The sequence below is a fragment of the Triturus cristatus genome, chromosome 6, assembly GCF_964204655.1.
Source record: "Triturus cristatus chromosome 6, aTriCri1.1, whole genome shotgun sequence".
Taxonomy (NCBI): Eukaryota; Metazoa; Chordata; class Amphibia; order Caudata; family Salamandridae; genus Triturus; species Triturus cristatus.
The window spans coordinates 166,648,535-166,668,845 of NC_140589.1; positions in this window are offsets into that span (position 1 = coordinate 166,648,535).

A 20,311-nucleotide genomic window follows, 5' to 3' on the forward strand; every position below is an offset into this window, starting at 1 on the left:
CCAAAAAAGCACACCTACCAGACACAAGCACCCAAGAAGAAAATGCAGAGCAAGCACTGGAAAGGAACAAACAAGCTGTAACAAATAGTCAAGGGAAGGGCTTTCACGGAAAAACTGGAGAACAAACGGGCTAGCCAACTACACGGATCCAAGGAACTATAACAAGCAAGAGACTGGAACTTCAAGGGAACTAGAGAAGGTAAGACAATCACTGAGAAAGTGAAGAGCTATGGCAGAAGCAAAAGGAATAAGTAAAGGGAAATACTAGCAAAAACAGAAGAAGCTAATTAGGACCAATAGAAAGGGGGCAGCTCAGGGGGTGCACCAGACTATAGAAAAGGGCAGACAAAGGAGTAAAGCAAAACCAATGTAGGGCTGGGAAAATCTGGTACACAGGAACAGGACGTAGGCTCTGGCTGAAGCAAGGCAGGAACTGGACAGGAAAACAGGCAGCATGAGGTCTGGTACACTGAGGATCACATTTCAATGCATAAATAAAGAACTTCAACAAATGGCAGCTCATAACCACTTACAACCAGTTCCAGGCAGCAGCAACTAGGCAGTACAAGACTAGTCACAGGTGAGTGCAATTTCCATCTATCCCAAGTCCTGGAGGAGAAAATCTAGGGCTGAGGAACAGCAGGACTACTTCCATAACAAGCAATGCACAGTGGATGCTGGGTCTTATTGAATACTCTACAGCTCATTATGGAACCTGAAGTCCATAGAAGCAGGTTTTTCAATGTGTTTAGGATTGCAGTGGGAAGCACGTAGGAGTCTGAGTTTTAGTGGTAATTTCCAGGCTGCAGTTGGTCCATGTACCACGCCCTCTCCCCCCCAGAGACGGAACAATGGAATCCTAACAGAAGCTTTTTAGTTAGTTGATATTCTTGCCTCTGTCCACCTTAGCAGCGAGAAGTCTCTTTCCCTCTCTTGAGAGCCACTGCTCCTTATATTTGTGCTCATAGACTTACTTTCTAGAGCAAGTACCGTGCTCCTTTTCTTGATTGGTCCCTTCATTTAGTTCTACGTTCGATGCTATGCTCCCTTACACGTGCTGCTTCTAAATTCCCCGTCTTACTCACAACCCTAGCTTAGCACTAGTTGGTTTCCCTATATGGGAACATAATTGTGCCTTACTTTGCATATGCTGTCTTTAATAACGTGTACTTGCATTTGCCGATTTGAACTGCCTGGATTATATTCGTACAGTCTGTCAATCTTTGCCTAATTGATTCGATTTGAGATTGTAGCTACTAATTTGTTACTAATCCTTCATGGTTGCAAAATCACCCTTCAATGGTATTCCTATGGGGTACATTCTGCTTGACTGGCATTGGGATTTTGCTGAATTTATGATTTTAACCTCAGTTTGAGATAAAGCTTCGTCTCAATGTACATAGTGGGGGTGAGTTTTGCCAGGTTTGCTCAGTGCAAACACCACCCTGATCTCTGAACGCCATCAGAAGCCTGAGATGGCTGAAAGCTTTATAGAGAGCTTCACACATTCCTGACGTTAGTTACATTAAATTCATGAATGCTCTGCTATTTTCATCACTTTTCATACTATGATATATATTTTGGCTTTATTATTTCAAAGTTATTGATCAACATTACATACAAAGTAGTTATTTGGGATAGTATTTCTGCACAATGAATCAAAACATAATTCTTGATGGAGAATGCATCCATGTTGTCTTCGTTGCCCTCAGGAGCATGCTTGAGCTTCTTCAGGTCCCATCAAGTGACCTTTTTAGAAGACTTGATACAGCAGTTGCCCAAATCCATGTGGCAGCTGGCTATGCTCACTTCATCTGGCTGGCACGGTCCATTTCTGCATTTTCCATATGAAATGTAACAGAGTACAAATTGTACCGGGAAACCTGTGGCGTAAACAGGGATGCACAATTAGTGATTATACCTTGGATAATATTTTCCTTGCATATTTTGATTAGTGAGTAATTCATTATTCAATATTTTACACTGCTAAGAGCATTCGCCACTGTGCACAAAGGTTTCTACTCCTGTGTGGCTATGCAGACCTTTAGGTCAGCTTAGAAACAATGCGCTCTCTCCCAGTGCTCCAGTCAGCTCAGGCCCAGTGTTGCCAAAAGCAAGAGGGTGTGTCTTAAAACTAAACATACACACTAGACCATTTGTCTGTGCCAATGCCTATTTCTTAACTTACCCGTACATGAGCCGCCTCCCCTCAGTTGTGACGCGTAAAGAATCAACGTGTTGGATTATTCTTAGTGCATCAGAATAGTTAAATCACGGTTTTCTGAAATTGTTAAAAATCTTCTAATTAAACAACAGGTTTAATATTGTGATGAGGCTGAATAGGAGGATTACAGTTTCATCAAACCCACATCCCTCCTGATTGGGATGTGGGTTTGAAAACTCTCCTTACTGTCAAGCAGGTACATGCAATAGAAACTACTAGTACCAAGGTGTGAGCAATTGATAAAATAGGGCAAAATGTATGATTTACTGGTCTAAAACAAACTGGTCAGAATTTGCAACCACTATTTGTGTGACCAGCAAAGAAGGTTAGGAACCGAAGTTGTATCTTCTTATGTCATGGGGTTCCAGGGCCGGCCTATGTATTAATAGGTTAGTGAATACATTCTGGCCTTCATTAACAATAATGAGGTTCTTTGCAAATTGTGACTCACTTCAATTAGTGGGCATCATAGGGGTGGTGGCCTGCTTGGATCAACAGCTTGCATTTTAAAATGCAGCCTGTTTCCATTAAAGAAAATGGGTCTGCACTTAAAAAATAAAGTTTACATTTTTAGGAAAGTTGGTTTGAGATCTGGCAGTGGTACTCTGGGTCCTCTAACCAACTTTTTTTTAGCATTCACTATGGTGAACGGTCCCTCCAGGTTTGCTTCCCTTCCACAGATGGCTTACTACCCTAACTGAGGAGTCAGTGATTTTCCAGTGTTTTGACACAGGTCATACATATTCACGATTTGGAAGGGACACTGTTCCAAAAACTAAATTGGAATTGGGTCGCAATCCCATTTTAGGAGTTGGTAAAGGTTTACCAATTCCTAAAATAGAATCTGTAAATAGCAACTTGCTGTTGCAATCCTCACTTCAGAGTGTTAGAGACTGAAAACATTGGTTGATATATCTGGTCCTTCTTTATTTGTATATTTATTTACTGATTATGATCTTTTGTAGTGCAAAAAACAGAGCCCCTGTATTAGAAAGTGAGTTATTAGGGGGTCATTACAATGTGAGGAATCACTTCCGCCGGAAACCACATTGGTCTTCGGAACGCCCGATACCCGGTAGGTGGTCCCCACCGCCCCATTAGGATGCAACCGAACACTGTTCGGCCGCATCCTATATTTTACTATGGGAGCATGCATTTACTATGGGAGCATGCATTCCGGGCGTACACCGGCCATAATGCATGCTCCCATAGTAAAATGGGAGGTGCGGCTCACTAAAACACATCAACGCTCTCAAAGTTACCAAATCTGATGCAATTTCTTGATATAGTAGATGTTCACTTTGAAGTATTTCATGTGTCGAGGACAGTGTGCTTAACAGAGTGGTATTAACAAAATAGACAAATGTTTGGTGTCTTATATGTTTCCCCCTCTTTCTCCTTTTGTTTTGTAATATGTATATCATTTGTTTTGTGCCGTGTTTTAATATTTGATTGTAGAACAATGTTTTAATCTATATTACAGTGTTCTCTACCTCAGGAACACTTGAATTTACTAATTTCATAGAAAATACAATGGATGGTGTTTATGAAATACTCTATTAAACTTGTAAAGGTTTCCATAGTGTTGTGGTACTAGTCTGATTGTTGAATCTCCTTCTGACTTGAGTGATATATATGAAGATTGGTGTGAGGAATGACTGATTGATCAGTGGCAATAGGATAATTTTCTAAAAGGGAAATTTGATCTTACTGTTCTATAATGGTGCTCTGTCCCTGTGTGTGGCAAGCCCCTTCTCTCATTATTTTGTCTAGCAGAAATATGTCATAATAAACTAATGTGACACCATTAAAACTGTTATGGATGGTGCCATCTTACAATTATATTCATTAGACCATGGAATGATTCACTGTTAACTGTGTGATTGTCAACAAAGCATTCTAATCACATTCATTAATACATGTAAAGATTCACTGTTAACAAAACATTTCAACTACTTCCCTTACATCATTCTCAATGCCCATGACCTTCAAGAAATGTAATGATTCAAGTTGTACTTCTTCATTGTCTATAAAAGATTTCAATTTTCAGCAAACTGGGTGCTTGAGTCTTTTTAACTTTTACACATGCTGCAAAGTAGTCTTAGACTCCATCAACAACAGTCCTTGCATTGTAGTGCTTTAGGGCTAAAACCCCTGCTCCGGGGTGATTAAGACCTGGCAAAATGTCTCTGGAAGGAGCAATTTATCCCCTTGTGAGACGTAGGGTAACATCAGCAACCACTGCATGGGGCTTCCATGGGGGTCTGGCAATCCCCCACATTAGTTTTGAAAATCCCCTGGTGGTGCCTCTCCCCTCCATAGGTGCCACCAGCTCAATTTGAAATTTTTTAGAGCGCCTACGTTGTCTTCGGGGGCTGTCCTCTGGCCTAGCTGATCCTGCTGCAGTGCTCTTTTGGTGTGGTACTGTCCAAAGAAAACTGTTCCTTCCTTCCCTTTTCTTTTTTCTTCTTTTGTAAACCCTGGGTACGTGGTCCCAATCAGGCCCCTGGGTGTGTCTTTGTTTAGGGCTGTGGTTGGGGTCCCGCAGCCTGCTGCCCATGCTGGCTCCTCACATGCACAACATAATTCCTGTGGGAGAGCAGACTTCTTCTCCTCCTGTCCGCCCTCATACAAGCATAGGCTCGAACAAGAACTGGCTCTCTTCCTGCCTGTGGTCAGTGCAGTGTGAAGCTGGTGCGCCCGCCACACTCCCCACACACGGGAAGGGACTGACGGGAGCATCATCTTCCCTCTTGGGTCTCTGGGGTGATAGAGGCCTGAGGGACATATCAGGTAAGAGCGAGGCAGTACTCCCTTATTTCCTTGGCCAATTATTTTCTATTCCTTTCACCTAAGGAAAAAAAAATCCTCAGGAACATCACTAATAAGGACAACAGGGGGGGGGGGAGGCCTGCCTCCCTCCACTGCATTCTTTTCAATGGGGATTTAGACATCCCCAGGGGAGTTTCTGAGAGTCTGAGCCTTCAGGATGGGTATGCAACTTGTGTGCTCGCCGAGCTCGATGCCCTGGGGCGATGGCATTTCTTCCTTTGCTTTCTCTGGCCTCATTTGCTCAATTTAGACAGGGAAGGTCTTGTTCTGATCCTGGTGGCCTGCTCCAGCCACCAACATTTCTGTCTTCAAGCCTTCTGGCCTCTAAATAATTACAATTACTGGTGAACCTGATTGTTACTGTTTTCCCTCCTCACACAGGATGTGCCCTCCATCTGGGCCTGGCTCTTCTCCAGGGCCAAGGAGCTTCCTCAGCAACAAGTCAGCTTAGGGACAAGTGCAAGAAGGAGTGAAGCTATGTGGACAATAATGTCAGATTGATCGTTTACTAGTTCCTCAAGAACACTGCCTGGGCAGTAAGGAATTAGTCAATGTGTTAACCTGAAACAGAAAGTCAGCAACCCGCTGAAAAGTACTTGAGTGAGATGCGCCTCAGGCAACAAACTTGTGAAATATCGCAGGGATGGTTAGTGGAATCCAAACCACCCTTCCATGATATTAAGGCACCCTCAAGACCACAAGTAACAATGGACATATATTAAACATTTATTTTGCTTTCAGCAAAAGAAGGTCCAGTGATTTTGCATGGACAATCTAAATCTCTTGGCACAAAGTTCCTTTCTACCCTTCATGCTCTGTTCCTAACTTATATAACATTATCTGGGTATCTGCGTTACACTAGGCAGCCACAAGTGCAACAGTGCTAGGAGAGAGCAGAACTGTGCTATATCTTTGCCAATATGGTACAGTTCTGCTATCTCCCTTTCACGCCACACAGGGCAGCAGCTTTCCTTGCTGCGTAGCATTGCATGAAATCCAAGCCCAAATGTTTCCTTTTTCCAGTGCAGTCTCATAATTTGATGGTGGTGACATTAGTCTCTCAAGAAATGAAGATGATGAAACCCTGTGTGAAAAAGGAATTCGATGTATGGGACCAGCTAATGAAGGTGGAGCTTTGGGGGCTTGTAGAACAGCACCAACCAGATCTGTGAGTGTTGACCTTGTTGTTGTTGTAGATTATGAAGTACGCCCACAGTGAAATGCAACACTGTTGGCAGTCTGACTCTCACTAGAGCCAGTTTTCAAGGTGGCAGTGGAGGTGCCGCCGTTATTGGTGGGTCATCATATACTGCATATTTTTTGATTATTAACTACTTTGCAGTACGGTATGCTTAATGCAATTTAATTGGTCAAATCACTTCTCTAATTTTGAATAATACTATCAGTGGTTGTTGTAATGGCACATCTAAGTAAATTGTTTCAAAACAGTTCATGCACCAGTAAGGAGGTCTCGCCCGAGCTTGAAACTTGTGAAATGACAGAGCCCAGTTTGCAATTATAGGTTCAATAATTCTCCTCCGCAGTAAAATGCCATTATTTCACAAAATTTTCATTCAGGAAGAAATCAGTTCCATTCATGTTGGCATTCCTGCAGACTAGGAGAAAAATGAGAATTCCACAACCAACTATATACATTGTAGTAGAAAATCAACCAAGTAGATCTGCAAATAGTGAACTGGAGAATGATGGAAAGAATCCAAAAATAATCTTAACATCCATCAGTTAAACGGATCCAGTGGTTTTAATTTGAAGATGTGGATTATGCCTGTATAATGAATAGAAGATGGTGTGATATAAGTCAGACAAATGTGTTGGAAATATTGTCTGCAATAGTCATTGGATTTCAGATATAGACCGGGTTCTTTTCAAGGCAAACGTTTCTGCTGCAGAGGTTAAAGACACCTCGTTCTGTATTAAAATGCCAACATACTTTTCAACGTATTAAAGTGCATATTAACTGTGCCTATCTTGTCCATGAGACACTTTCAAACCATTTCCTCATAGTAGGATACACTGTAATATAACAACATTTTAATGTTTTTTGGTACAGTTGACATGGAGGTAAAACCGGGTGTCATTCCATAGCAGCTTTAACTTGCTCTAATCCTTTCCCTGAGGAGTGCGTGATAAGACGGAATAAACGGAGTAGGTGCTGAGAGGAATTTACAAGCAAGGCTCATGTTCAAAGGATTGGAAGTCCAGTGCAGAGTTTTAGAGTCACAGAGGGGTGAATGTCCTAGTGCTTGATGCATGTAGACGTACTTTTAAATATAGGATTGTGTGTTGCCCAGTGGCGGAGCTCAAACAGGAGTTGCCAGGCATGGAAAAGAAAGGCATTTGATATTTTTTCATACCAGTCTAAGGATGTGTGTTTTTGACAATTATAAAAATGAAAGGAAGTGATTAGCAAAGAGATTACTCTATGTAGGAGTGACATAAAATATCATTATTCCTCTACAAAGAATCGGATGCAATTTTCAATAGAAGAGATACACTCTATCCCTTCTATGGAAAGGGAGGGTATGAGACTTCTTTTTTAGCCATTGTTATCTGTCGTGAAGTCAAATTGTAAAGATCAAACACAGGACTTCAATTTATGAGCTGCTAGGGCTCTTTATTAGCCTTTAAAGTTTGCCATGCCCAATTCAACAGTGTCATAGCTCGCTTCGTAGCTGGTCCTTGTTGCAAAAGATGCAGGTCTTCTTGTAGGAGGTTAAAGGCAAAATAAATTATTATAGTTGAAATTCTGTATACTTCTTATGAGAGTATTTGGAAAACAAATGTGGTCTGTAGGGTTTAGTTGTTAGTTTCCTTGATTCTGTGAGCAGACTCTCTCTCAGAATATATCTGATTTTCCTTTGTAATGCATATATTAAACTAGATATAAATCGCTTATTTTTTTACAGACTTTGGACCTAGGAATAAATCACTCAAATTCATGTCCTCATGGATCTTTGACAAGTTCTTTCATACCACTTAGGCTGGAGTATGTCAGCCATATTCTGGATAACGTATCAACATTGTACATGGTTACTGTCATAGAGAAACATATGTTCAATCAAGGATCTGTTTGCTAGTAGACCAGCAGCTTTAGAAAACAACCTGTTCGAGCACACATTAGTATCTGTTGGCCACCAAACAAATGCAGTCAAATCATATGTTCCATTCTACATTATCTCATTCTGTTCAGCATCAGTGATGTTTTTCTTCCATGCCAATCTGTGGTGGTTGTCCGCGGACCACAGACTGGCGGTCCGCCCACCGCATCAAGACTGTGGTGGTTGGACGGACATGAGACCGCTGCTGTCGCCAGGGATCCACGATCCATGGCGGTAGCGCAGCGGTTTAAGGCCCCTAATATGTTGGTGGTGCTGCTGCAGCACCACCAAGTATATAGGAGTTTCTTCACTGCCACACTTTTCATGGCAGTGCGACTGCTATGAAAGTGTGGCAGTGAGGAAACAAAGGGGCCCCTACAGGACCCCTTGTTGCCTCTGCGCCATGGGGTGCATACAGGGGGGCACATGTTGTGCCCTCTTGTGTGCATGCACTCCCAGTTCCTGCAGGGCATGTACTTAGTAGTCCCTGCCCTGCAGGAACCGCCTTTGATGCTCCCATTGCAGTGCCTTTTTCAAAGGCACCGCAGTGGGACTGCCAAAGAACCGCTCGCCAGAGTAAAAATAAGTCATACTTTGGCGGGTGGTCTTTAATGATTTTGGCGGTCTTGGAACCGGGCGACAGCATGGTGGCTCAGCTCAGAGACTTCCAAAGTCATATTAAGGCCCTCTGTCTTTTTGTCTCTAGTAGACATAATGCCCATGCATGTGTTTTGCTGAATTGTATTGTTCAAAAACATAATTTCTCCGGGAATCATGCTTGCTTCAAGTAGAGACTGTATACCTTTAGTTTTTCCAAATTCTTTTTTATCTATATATTTTTTCTTTCAAATATGAATAACATTGGATTACAAGTGAATCAATAAAGTGAGCAGAATGTATGAGCCTGTGATTGGTAACAAGGATTTTTTAATGTCATTTTGGTTCCTGGGAGAAATAAAAGCAGATTGGACAGACCTGTCATCAGTAGTGAAATAAGGGAACCTTTCTGGAAACTTTGAAGGCTACCTTTGGGCGGGGCCTGACAATGCTCCCATTGTGTAGAGTTACATATTTGTCAGGACTGTTTGGTTTATGGACATAATGGGGTCCAAAATGATGACAAATCACAGCTCCTGGTATTTTTCTGCGTCTAAATGTGGCTCTTCATTGTTGCCGTCAACTCATCTACAGCACTGTGTCCCATGAACATGCAAAGGGCCTATGATTATAATGTTATCTAGAGATAATTTAAAAACACAGGAGATTTGAATCATTTTACTCAGACCTATAGTCTGATAAGTATCCTATTTCCAAACAACACCGCTCAGCACAGGATAAGCTGTGATGGTCACATCAGGGTGATCCCAAAAGTCTGTGTGAGTATAAACATGCAGTTGCAAATCCTGAACCACAGGAAACAGAACTGTCTCTTTAGAAACTTAGGGGCATATCAACAACAAGCGGCGATAATTATCGCTAAGCGCACTTAGCGCTAGGATAATTATCGCCGACTAGCATGGATTTTTTATCGCTGAGATAGCGTGCTATTAGCAACGCTTATCGCAAAAGAGATAAAAATCCTAGCGCTAACTGCCTAACGTGAGATTATCGCTGGAAACCCAGTGATAATCTCACGAAATGTGGCGTTAGCTTGTTGATAGGGCCTCACAAACTTAGCCATGATATCCACCTTCCTTAGGATATCATGGCTAAGTCAGTCCTGAAGCAGGCGTAAGGAAAGTAGCGATAACAGGGGTTATCGCTACTTTTCTTGCCGCTATGCTTCATAGCGTGGGGCTTGATGATAGGAGAAATGTCGCTTAGCGACATTTCTCCTGTCATGTTAGGTCAGGAACGCCCACTTTGCATCTCATTAGAGATGCAAAGCTGGGCGTTAAGATTTTGTGTGCTAAAGCAAGGTTTCACGCGTTAGCGTGGCCTTGCTAATTAGGCGATAAAATTATTGCCACTTTTCGGCCGAAAAAGGCCGCAAAAGCGGCGATAATTTTCTATCGCCTCGTTGCTGATATGACCCATAGTTTGCATGTGCAAGAAACAAAATTATAATCAATATTACAATCCCCACATTAAAAAGAAAAGATATCTAGTAGCAAGCCAGGTAAATGACCCTGGTGGGGAAAGATATCTGCCATGAAGCCAACAACAAGCAAAAAGCCATCTTTAATGTTCACTGACTGGAGATGGGATTATTATTTCTCTTCTTTCAAAATCTCCTTCAGAGGCACCGTCATATAGCACGAGTTCTTGTACTGGTATCATTTGAATCAATGCCAGTTCTGTCAGAGGCTCACAATAAAGCACAGCAGAGGTTGCAATACTTTAAATTGCAGTTTCAGGTTCACTCTTTTAACTTGGCACTTGGTGTAAAGCTGGAGACGCATGAGACTCCTCATTCCCACAATGGGGCACAGGTCTCAGCGTGGCTGTATCCTTTTAGGGGTATTCCTCCATAGTATGGAGAAGATGGGCTGATCTACTCCGGGGCCACCCTGGTGTTAGTTGGTGTCTGCTTTTTGATGTGTTTGATCCAAACCTTTCTGGCTTACCTTGCACCAGGCAGTGTCAGCAGAATTGCATTCTACCCCAAGAACTGGAAAAAAGTTGACTGAAGACTTGTTTGCCAGGTATTTATTTCCCTGAAATAGCTCTCCCACTTTGGAAAAGCCACTCATCAGCAGCTCTGGGAAGTTTACCTTTCTTGGTGGCAGAGTCTTGTTTTTTGACAATTTAGTTACAGTTGTTGAACGGTCGGCAACAGAGCAAAGCATTTTAAAGCATTAGTTGCTTTTTGACAATGCCACCTTTCCAGGGACATGACATCAAAATCAGGCACATAGAATGACACTCCAAGAGTAAGTTGCATGGGGTGTGCCCACCTAATACTCCTCCAGGCAGGTTATTTACTGTTCTCTGACCCTCATACAGGTTTTGCAGCCAGCTGAAGCCTGTATCCAACACCCTATTGGCCAAGGCTTGTTGAAGCATGCCATACCATTTGCACAATCAATGACCTCGTTTGATTCCTGACGGAACGGATTGACATATAGCAGTCATACTACTGGAGCAGACTTTGTATTCATAAATGCTTTAGAGGCAAAAGCAGGACCATTGTCTGAATGTAAGGAATGCACTCCTCCCATTGATTTCAATGTAAGACAAAATAAAAAATGCTACAAAACCATTACAGTAATGTTTTACTAAAACTTTAATTAATGGAAATATATTCAAATAAAGGAATAATATTTTTTCTGAAGTTTAAGTTGAAAATTCGGCACTGCAAGTCTTTTATGAATGATTGAACAATAACATGCTTCTGTGGACAACTCTAAAAGAATTTGGTTCATGAATCAATTGCAACCAATATATATATTTCTATTGATTAACACTCAGGATTGGCAAGATATGGCCGAGAAACTTTACTCCGAAGAGTTTATCAGAGAGAGTGATGAGACTCCATGCTTGTATTGCTACACTTGAAGAACGTTTTCTGCTGACAAATATAGCATTGCTGCAAATATTGTTTTTTTAGCTTTGGTTAATATGGCCACCAGTATTGATGTAGTAGTATTGATACAGTAGCACTGACACCAGCATGAGCGGAAGCGTTCCTCTCATGAGCTGTCCCAATTTAATCTAGTCCAGCTCACTCTTTAGGAATATGTCTATCTCCTACCCCAGGTATGAAAACCCTAGGAACATTATCTTTAGTGAAGGTGCAGCAGTATTGAGAAGGAAAACTATTCAGAGGTCTTTCCCCTTTCAATGTTGCTTGTAATACTACTTAAATGTCTGCATCACTGTTAGTTTGAGAACAAGTTACATCAGGTTTGTACTACTATTTTTGCAGCTGCCTCTACTGCACTGTACCCTTTTCTGTGAATTCCATCACATTTATAGGCCATGGTGTTGTACATGGAACAAAGGAACCTTCTCCCATAAAACAACTACCTTTCCTCAAAGTTGTTTTATTTTTTATTGATTTTGCATTTAAATTCATGAATCTGAATCCATTTAACCACTAATGTGGTAAATATACATGTTAATCTTGGACACAGAATACTGAATCCAACACACATGATTACAACCGCCCTGCCGCCGCACTGCCATACCATGTGCAAACCGCCCACCAGATTACAAGTTTTCTCGTGTCTGGTGGGCGGGTCTTTGATGTTCCCATGGTGGTGCCTATAAAATAGGCACCACCATGGGAACATCAAAGTCAGTATCTGCACGGTAAGTACTTCTGCAGTCCATGCCGTGCAGGTACTGGGGTGCATGCACACGGGGGCACACCATGTGCCACCCTGCATGCATCCCCAGGCTTTGAGGCAACAAAGAGCCCTGTAGGGCCCCCTTTGTTTCCTCTCCACCACGGTTGTCATGCAGGACAGGAAACTCGTAATAGGCGTGGCGTGACAGTGGCAGTCCCACCAAGCCTATTGCGGCCTCAAGACTGCCGCGCCAACGCCAGGCATGTCAGATCCCTGGCGGTTGACCGACCCCAGGGTGGTCCGACCGCCTGAGTCATATTAGGGTGGTTCGAAGTCCGCCGCCTCCGCGCACTCGCAAGTCTGGCGGTCTGTGGACTATCAGACTCATAATCAGCCCCACAGTGAGGGAATGCGGGCAAGTAGAAGAGCATGTATTTCTGCAGGCTGTGCAGTAGAATCACCTAAAACATGTGGGCCTAGTACATGCTACAAAATGTACCGAGGGCGTGTATGTTAATTATCACTAGTGGACTGAAGCACCTATTGTGCATCCACTACACTGACAATCTAAAACATGGCTATAGACCTAGCATTGTAATCTGACTGTGCCAGTTTAATCATTGCACTTTCATCAAGTTGAAAGGAGGAGCATATGCACTTTACCTCTGGTTAGCAGGGGTAAAGTGCACAGAATTCTGAAGCCAGCAAAAATATAGGGTCTAGCAAGAGGTGAAAAATATGGAGTGACCACTCATAAAAGATAGATTTCTTACAAACACGGTCTTGTACTCATGTATGAGTAGAACATTTATAGTAATGGACAGGAATACCACTGCTCTCTTTAGCAATCATAAGGCTGGGTTCACATCTCTTTTAAGACCCTTGCGTGTACCATTGAGTATTTTCATGTCACTGCATTGCTCTATACAAATGGGGTGTGGTTGGATTACAGAGGTTTTTATATTTTAGTCTAAAATATGCTGGGATAGGGATGTCTCTTAGATAATGCTTTAAAAAAATGTTTATCTTCTGTTTTACATGATCTGATTTGTTCTCTTTTTAAGGCTGTTTTTAAATTATTGATGTTGTATTATTTCTGTAGTCAACCTGTGTGTATAGAATAATGCTTTTGAACTGAACTGAGTGGAACATTCAGAGTTTGTGGCATATTTTGTGTGCAAAGTGGTGGGTTAATGGCAGTAACATTTAAAGAAGCAGCACAATGCACCCAACTCAGGCGTGGAGTGTGAGAATTAGGAATATAAGCTGTTTTTGCTGCTTCTGGTGTAGGTATAGAAGAAAGTATGATGATTTTTTCCCCTGGGCGAAAGCATCTTTCTTCAGTATAGTAGTGAATTTGCCTTCAGTAAGCATAAAGCATTCCTCTGCAGAGGACTACACGTGTGATCTTTAAGCCATGGGGGACGTATGTCCTTAATTTTACACTATTTATGTGTATCCAATATTTTGGGCCTGATTCACAAAAGTAACTTACAATTTTAAGTAAGTTTACACTTTTGAGTAAGTTTACTACTTTTCGTCATTCGCAAACTCCAAGTGTGAGTTACTACTTGAAAACAAAAAAATCAAACAGTAGTAAGTCCCGCACTAGACAGTTCCATACACGGGTACTGCAATGCCCTTCCATGGAAAATGATGGCGGTAGGGACGTGAAATAATACCCCACAGGAAATATTGTTTAATTAAATTACATTATTTAAAATAGTGAAAAATATGACTAAATATAAATTAATGTTAAAAATATGCAACATTAAAACACCTTTTTGCATGTGTAAATTTATGTAACTTTTTAAAATATAATAATATAACTTTTTATAATTCTACACATTGTTTTTAGTAATGATTAATGCATTATAAACAAAATGTGATTTTTTACTTAAGGCGGGAATTCATTTTTTAATTTAAACTTTGCAGAATAATTTGAATTCAAAGTGATATATTTAATTTAATTAAACATTTAATTCTGTGTAGCATTTTTTTCCTATTTTGTTCTACATTTAAAAGAAATATCTAAAATGTATTTACATTAATATTTCACTTTGAAATATTTTTCCTATTTTTTTAAATAAACGTTTTTACTTTTCCTTATATCAATCACTCAATCGGTAGATTTGTAGAATGCTACTTGTCACTCACAAGGGTATTCAGGTGCTATACTTTACAGAGGCATACTCCACAGTCTGGGTGGAGATCTACCTATGGTAAGGTATGAGAAAACTAAAGGAGCTTATTAAAGGAGCTTATTAAAAGTGTTAATAAACTGACATAAATAAATTATATTATGGCAAATATTACATTTTTTTAACACATAGGAATAAAATGTTACAGCGCTATTAACCCAAATTTTGTTTTTTACAATCTTTTTATAAACAAAAGCTCGAGAGACCACATCATACAGAGACAATATCATGAGGACATTAGTTGCCATGTACAGGAAATCATAGTTGTCACATTCTCTGGTTGAGCAGGCCCCTTTGGTATTCCACATCACGTTACTGTTCTTCCCCCCACAGCCCTCTGTATCTCCTCCACGGCATCCAGACCCTTTCCAAATTCTTGACACACCCCCTACTCTTATACACTGTTTCCTCTGCTCTCTGGCACCAATCGAGGTCAAATGTTCCATTCCTCAATCGGGGGGTTGCCGGTGCCCCCTCGGTTTCTGTCAATGTTGCACTTTGCCACCCCCGCTGACAATGCCAGCCATATACCCACATATCTGGACCAGTCTGCCTCGCCTCTAATCATTAAAATAAGCCATTTTGGGTCTAATGGAACAGGCTCGCCCACCACTTCTGATATGACTTCCGTAACCTTCCGCCAGAATACGCAAACCTTGGTACATTCCCATTATATGTGTATTAAAGTACCTTCCTCCCCGTACCCCCTAACACAATGCGCAGACAGGGCACGACCCCAGGATTGTAGGTGAGTGCGAGGAGAGTAGACCCGATGCAGGATCTTGAGCTGCACCAATCTGAATCTGACATGCATAGCCACTTCCCTAGGGCTCTGGAGTGCCTTCTGCCATCATATAGAACTCCTAGGTCGTCGGCCCAAGCCGCCCTAAGAGACACCAAGGGATCCGGGAGGTTGTTAATCAATTTGCGGTATATCATGGAGGTGGGTTTCCCCTGTATGGGGTCCAGCAGTAGCCGGTCTTCAAGTGGGTAATAGTTAGGAATGGAAACCCCCTGTTGGATGTGAGTGCGCAGAGCATGTAAAAGCCGCAGATGCGTGTATCGCTGCGAGTCATGCATATCGTACTCTTTCTGCAGATAGTCAAACGTACGAGGGGAGTCCCCCTTCCATACTTCGTCCAGATACTCAACGCCAATCAAGCGCAGCCACTTCCTTAAGAGGATCCCCCGCCCAAAGCGGGGTTCTGCCCATCAGCCTCCCAGCCCAGGCATTTATTGGCGTCTTTCCACCTTAGTATGCTCCGGCCAGTCTGGGCACGTCTGCCGGGAGTACAAGAGGGATTCGCAATTGCCCTGCGACATCGATGCCCTTTCCACTCTGTAGGCCGGCTCTTCCATCCCTACATAGACCCAGTCATTACCCACCTGCATTTGGGAGGCCCAATAGTACAGCCTGACATCCGGAACTGCAATCCCTCCATCAAAGACTCCCCTATGTAACTTATGTAGGGCAATTCTCGGTGACCCTCCCGCCCACAGCAGAGACCGCACCTCCTGTGCTATGCGCTTAAAAATCGTCTGTGGTATCTGGAAGGGAGTGTTCTGCAGTATATAAAGAAGCTGCGGTAGCATCAACATCTTATAAAGAGCCGCCCATCCCATTAGTGAGAGTGGAAGCGAGCGCCAGTGGCTATCATCAGCAGTTAGACGACTCATTTGAGGCCCCAGATTTCTCGCCAGGAATTCTTTCTGGTCCCTGGTGATGTATATCCCCAATTATTTAAAACCATCCGCCACCACTGGGGCCGCGTAGCAACGTGGAACGTGGAACCCTGAGGGGGGGGTCCCGAGAGAGGGAAGATCACTGACTTTGACCAATTGATATTATATCCTGAATAGATACCAAACAACTAAAAATATGAAGGACCCGCGCTATGGAGTAATACGCCCGTGCCAGGTATAGTACAATGTCGTTAGCATATAAAGAAATGCGCTTTTCCCAATCTTCCGGCACCCGCAACCCCCAAATCTCAGGATCCCTCCTGACCCAGTGAGCCAGGGGCTCCAATACCAAGGCAAACAGGAGAGGGGAAAGAGGGCACCTCTGACGCGTGCCCCTCCGAAGCTGAAAGGATCAAACACGGCACCATTCACCCTCACTCGCGCCGTATGCCCCTTGTATAGGAGTCTGACCCAGGTGCAAAAGGAAGGGCCATAGCCCAGCCGCTGAAGGACCATAAATAGGTACGGCCATTCGATACTGTCAAAGGCCATTGAGGAGTCCAGTGACATCAAAGCCGCCTGCTGAGATACATTACCCTCAGTCATGTGCAGCACCCCATGAAGCCTTCGCAGATTGTGCCTAGTGCTTCTATCAGGCATAAACCCTGACTGATCCACGTGTACCAGGTCTTTAATTACCGACAGCACCAGGTCTGCAAACACCTTTGCCAGGACCTTGACCTCCACGTTGATAAGAGAAATAGGCCTATAGTAACTGCACTGATCTGCCGGCTTACCCTCCTTGTAAATCACCACTATCGTGGCTGCCATTTGATCCGCTGGGAGATGACCCACCTCCCGTGCCTCCTGTAGTATATCTAAGAGTGGGGGGAGTATGATTGTTGCCTGCGTATTTTAAATTTCAACCGGGAGCCCATTGGGTCCGGACGCCTTCCCGGCTTAAGCGAACTCAAAGCTTTGCCCAACTCTTCTACCGTGAGGTCCGCCTCTAAATCATCATATGCTTCTGGGCGCACCATTGGCAAGTTAAAATCCCTAAGAAATTCCTCACAGTCCGCTGTCGACCTCGTGCTCACCGGGGCGTATACGTGCTCGAAGTGCGCCGCGAAGGCCTCTGCGATATCAGAACTGGTGGTCTAAAGCACTCCGTCTCGGATCCCCACCACCCAGGACCTATCCTTGTCACGCCTCTCCAGCCACGCTAAGAGTTTAAGGGCCTTATCCCCGACATCGTATAGGCGGTGTTGGGTGGTTAGCGCATATGCCTGTGCCTCGCCTTCCGCTAGGGTCCGCAGGTCCCGCTGTTTCATCGCCAACCGATGTCGCTCCTCCGCACATGATGCCATCTCAGCCTCGCCTTCCATCTGACTGATCTCTTGGTCGAGTTGTCTACATTGCAGGGTCTCTTCCTTTTTCTGTGCCCCAATTAAAGCCTGTGCCTGCACCGTCTTGAATGCTTCCCAGAGCGTGATATGCGATTGTACCGTCCCCTTATTTTCTTTAAAATACTGCTCGGAAGCCTCCCGGAGCTTATCAGTAAGTATCGGATCTCGCAGTCACCATGGATCTATCAGCGGGAAGACTGCCCTATCAATAATTGGGCCTTTGAGTGTGGCACACACTGGTGCATGATCAGAGATCCCCCTAACCATGTGATGAGCGTTAGAGAAATCCCCCACTCAATCGGTGTGAGTGAACAGATGGTCAAGTCCAGAGAAGGACCCGTGTCTGGCCAAGTAGAAAGTATAGTGCCTTAGTGAAGGGTTGTGTGCCCACCACAGGTCCACTGGACCCAGCGTCCTTGTGAATTCCGCAAGGCCACGCTACCCCTGTGTGCCCGTTCGAGGGCAAGACCTATCCATTTCTGGGTTCATTATTGCATTCGTGTTACCTCCAATAAGTAGGGTGCCTTAGGGTAGGTCCGCTATGAGTGAACTGAGCTGTGGGAGGATCACCGAGTGAAGCCCCGGCGGTATATAACATGAGCCGAATACCAGCAGGCGCCCCTCCCATTTGCCCGCTGCCGTGGCAAAACACACAACAGTATCTGTCCAAGTGTCTGTAATTACCAGGGGCATTGCTTTGCATATGAGGATGCCCACCCCCCTGGCCCCAGACGTAAAGCCAGAGTGCACTACCATGTTATAGCCAAACCGATCTAGGGCTTTACATCTGCTTCCCCTCAAATGCGATTTCTGAATGAGAACTACGTGTGGGGAATGCCTATTCAGATGCTGCATCACTAGCGTCCGCTTAATCTTATTGCCCAGCCCGTTCACATTCCAGGACCAAAACCTTACAGGAGCCGGGTCGCCCATTGGCATTGTATCGGGCTGTTGGCAATGGGGCCTCCCAGCTCCCCCACCACTTTCTCCATCACAACCCTCATTCTCTGCTGGATGTATAGGTCTCAAGTGTAACTTCCCGCCCTGCTAACAAAAACATACAACAATCCCAACAGCCCCCTCCCTGCATCCCTGCTTGGTGGGTCCCCAACCTCCCAGCACCCAAACTAGCAGAGTGCCTATCACCCATGAAAAACCTAGAAACCCATTTGTAAGGGGTCATGGTCTTGCCTCCAGCGTGAAGAGATATCTGTCTGCTGACTGGAATTTTCAGCCCCACAACTACACTCCGCTAGGCTTACAGATTCAAACTTCTCTCTGTGGTGTCGCTATCCTGCCAAGCAGGTCAAATAACAAATGTATGCAGTGCTTATGTCCCATCAGCAAGCGTCCAAGGTTCAGGCCCCAGTGTTCGGGTAGCATCATCTTCAGCCCCTCTAAATAGGCATCACCCTCTACTACACAGAGCTGTGTGTCAGTCTCAGCCCACTGAAGGGTGTCTCAATGTTTACTCATCTGTCCATTGTCGGCGTATCTAACCGCTGGGTGAGCTCCCTGCCTCCGGGCCCGACTCCTCTCCATTCCGGTTCGTCACCGATTGCCTGTGTCCTCCTTTGCGGCTCACAGTGCGCCAGCCCTCAAGCCAGTCGTTCGCCTCCTCCGGCCTGTCGAAGAAGTACGCCTTTCTATTGTCAAGGATTTTGAGTCGGGCGGGAAGAGCATCATATACTTCACGCCCTGTTGCCTAAGGGCTCGTTTCACCCCGTCGAAGTAGCGTTGCTGGCATTGTACATGCAGCGTGAAGTCTGGCAAAAACCGGATCGTAGCATTCTCGTGCCTAAGGTCACCGTGCATCCGCGCCACCTGCAGAATGGCATCCCGATCCCTGAAGTTCAGGATGCGGGCGATGATGATGCACGGGGGGGCCCGGTCTGGGCTTACCCCCAGCGCTCTATGAGCCCGCTCTATCGAGAAAAACTGCGACGGACGTTTCGGCTTTAGATGGTTTAGAATTAAGTATTCCAGAAAAAGGTCCACGGCTGGCCCCTCCATGCCTTCGGGTACCCCACCACCCGGATATTGTTACGCCGGGCCCTACCTTCTTGATCTTTGAGCCAGGCGTATATGTCCGCCTGATTTTTCATGAGCGTCATCACCTGCTCCTCCAAGCGTTTCGTTTTGGCTTGGATGCGCCCAATGTCCGCTTCTGTCGTGGCTATCTTGTCAGACATCTTGCGGAAATCAGCCCGCAGGAGGTTCACCTCTTCGGTAACTGAGTCTAGTTTTGGCTCCAATGTGCCTTTCAATTCACAAATCGCCATTATAATGTCTTTTAGGGTCAGGTCTGGGCCTTGGTCACCCCAGTCCTCGTGCGACTCCCTTCCGACCGCTCCATCGTCACGCCCCATGGCCACCGTATATTTATCAATGTGGTTAGCCTGCCTGGGCCCCGTCCCCTTGGTGCGACCCATGATACACTCTGTGAAAGAATAGGGCCGCTTCCCACAGGGCCTCTCCGCCGTTGCGGGCGGTAATCAGTCCTGTTGCGGCCCGGTCCCCAGGGGGACCTCACTGGTGTTGCAGTGCTAAGCTGAGGCCCACCACTGCCAGCGGGCGGTTGTTGTCCCCATGCTACACTCCTTTCACAATCTGG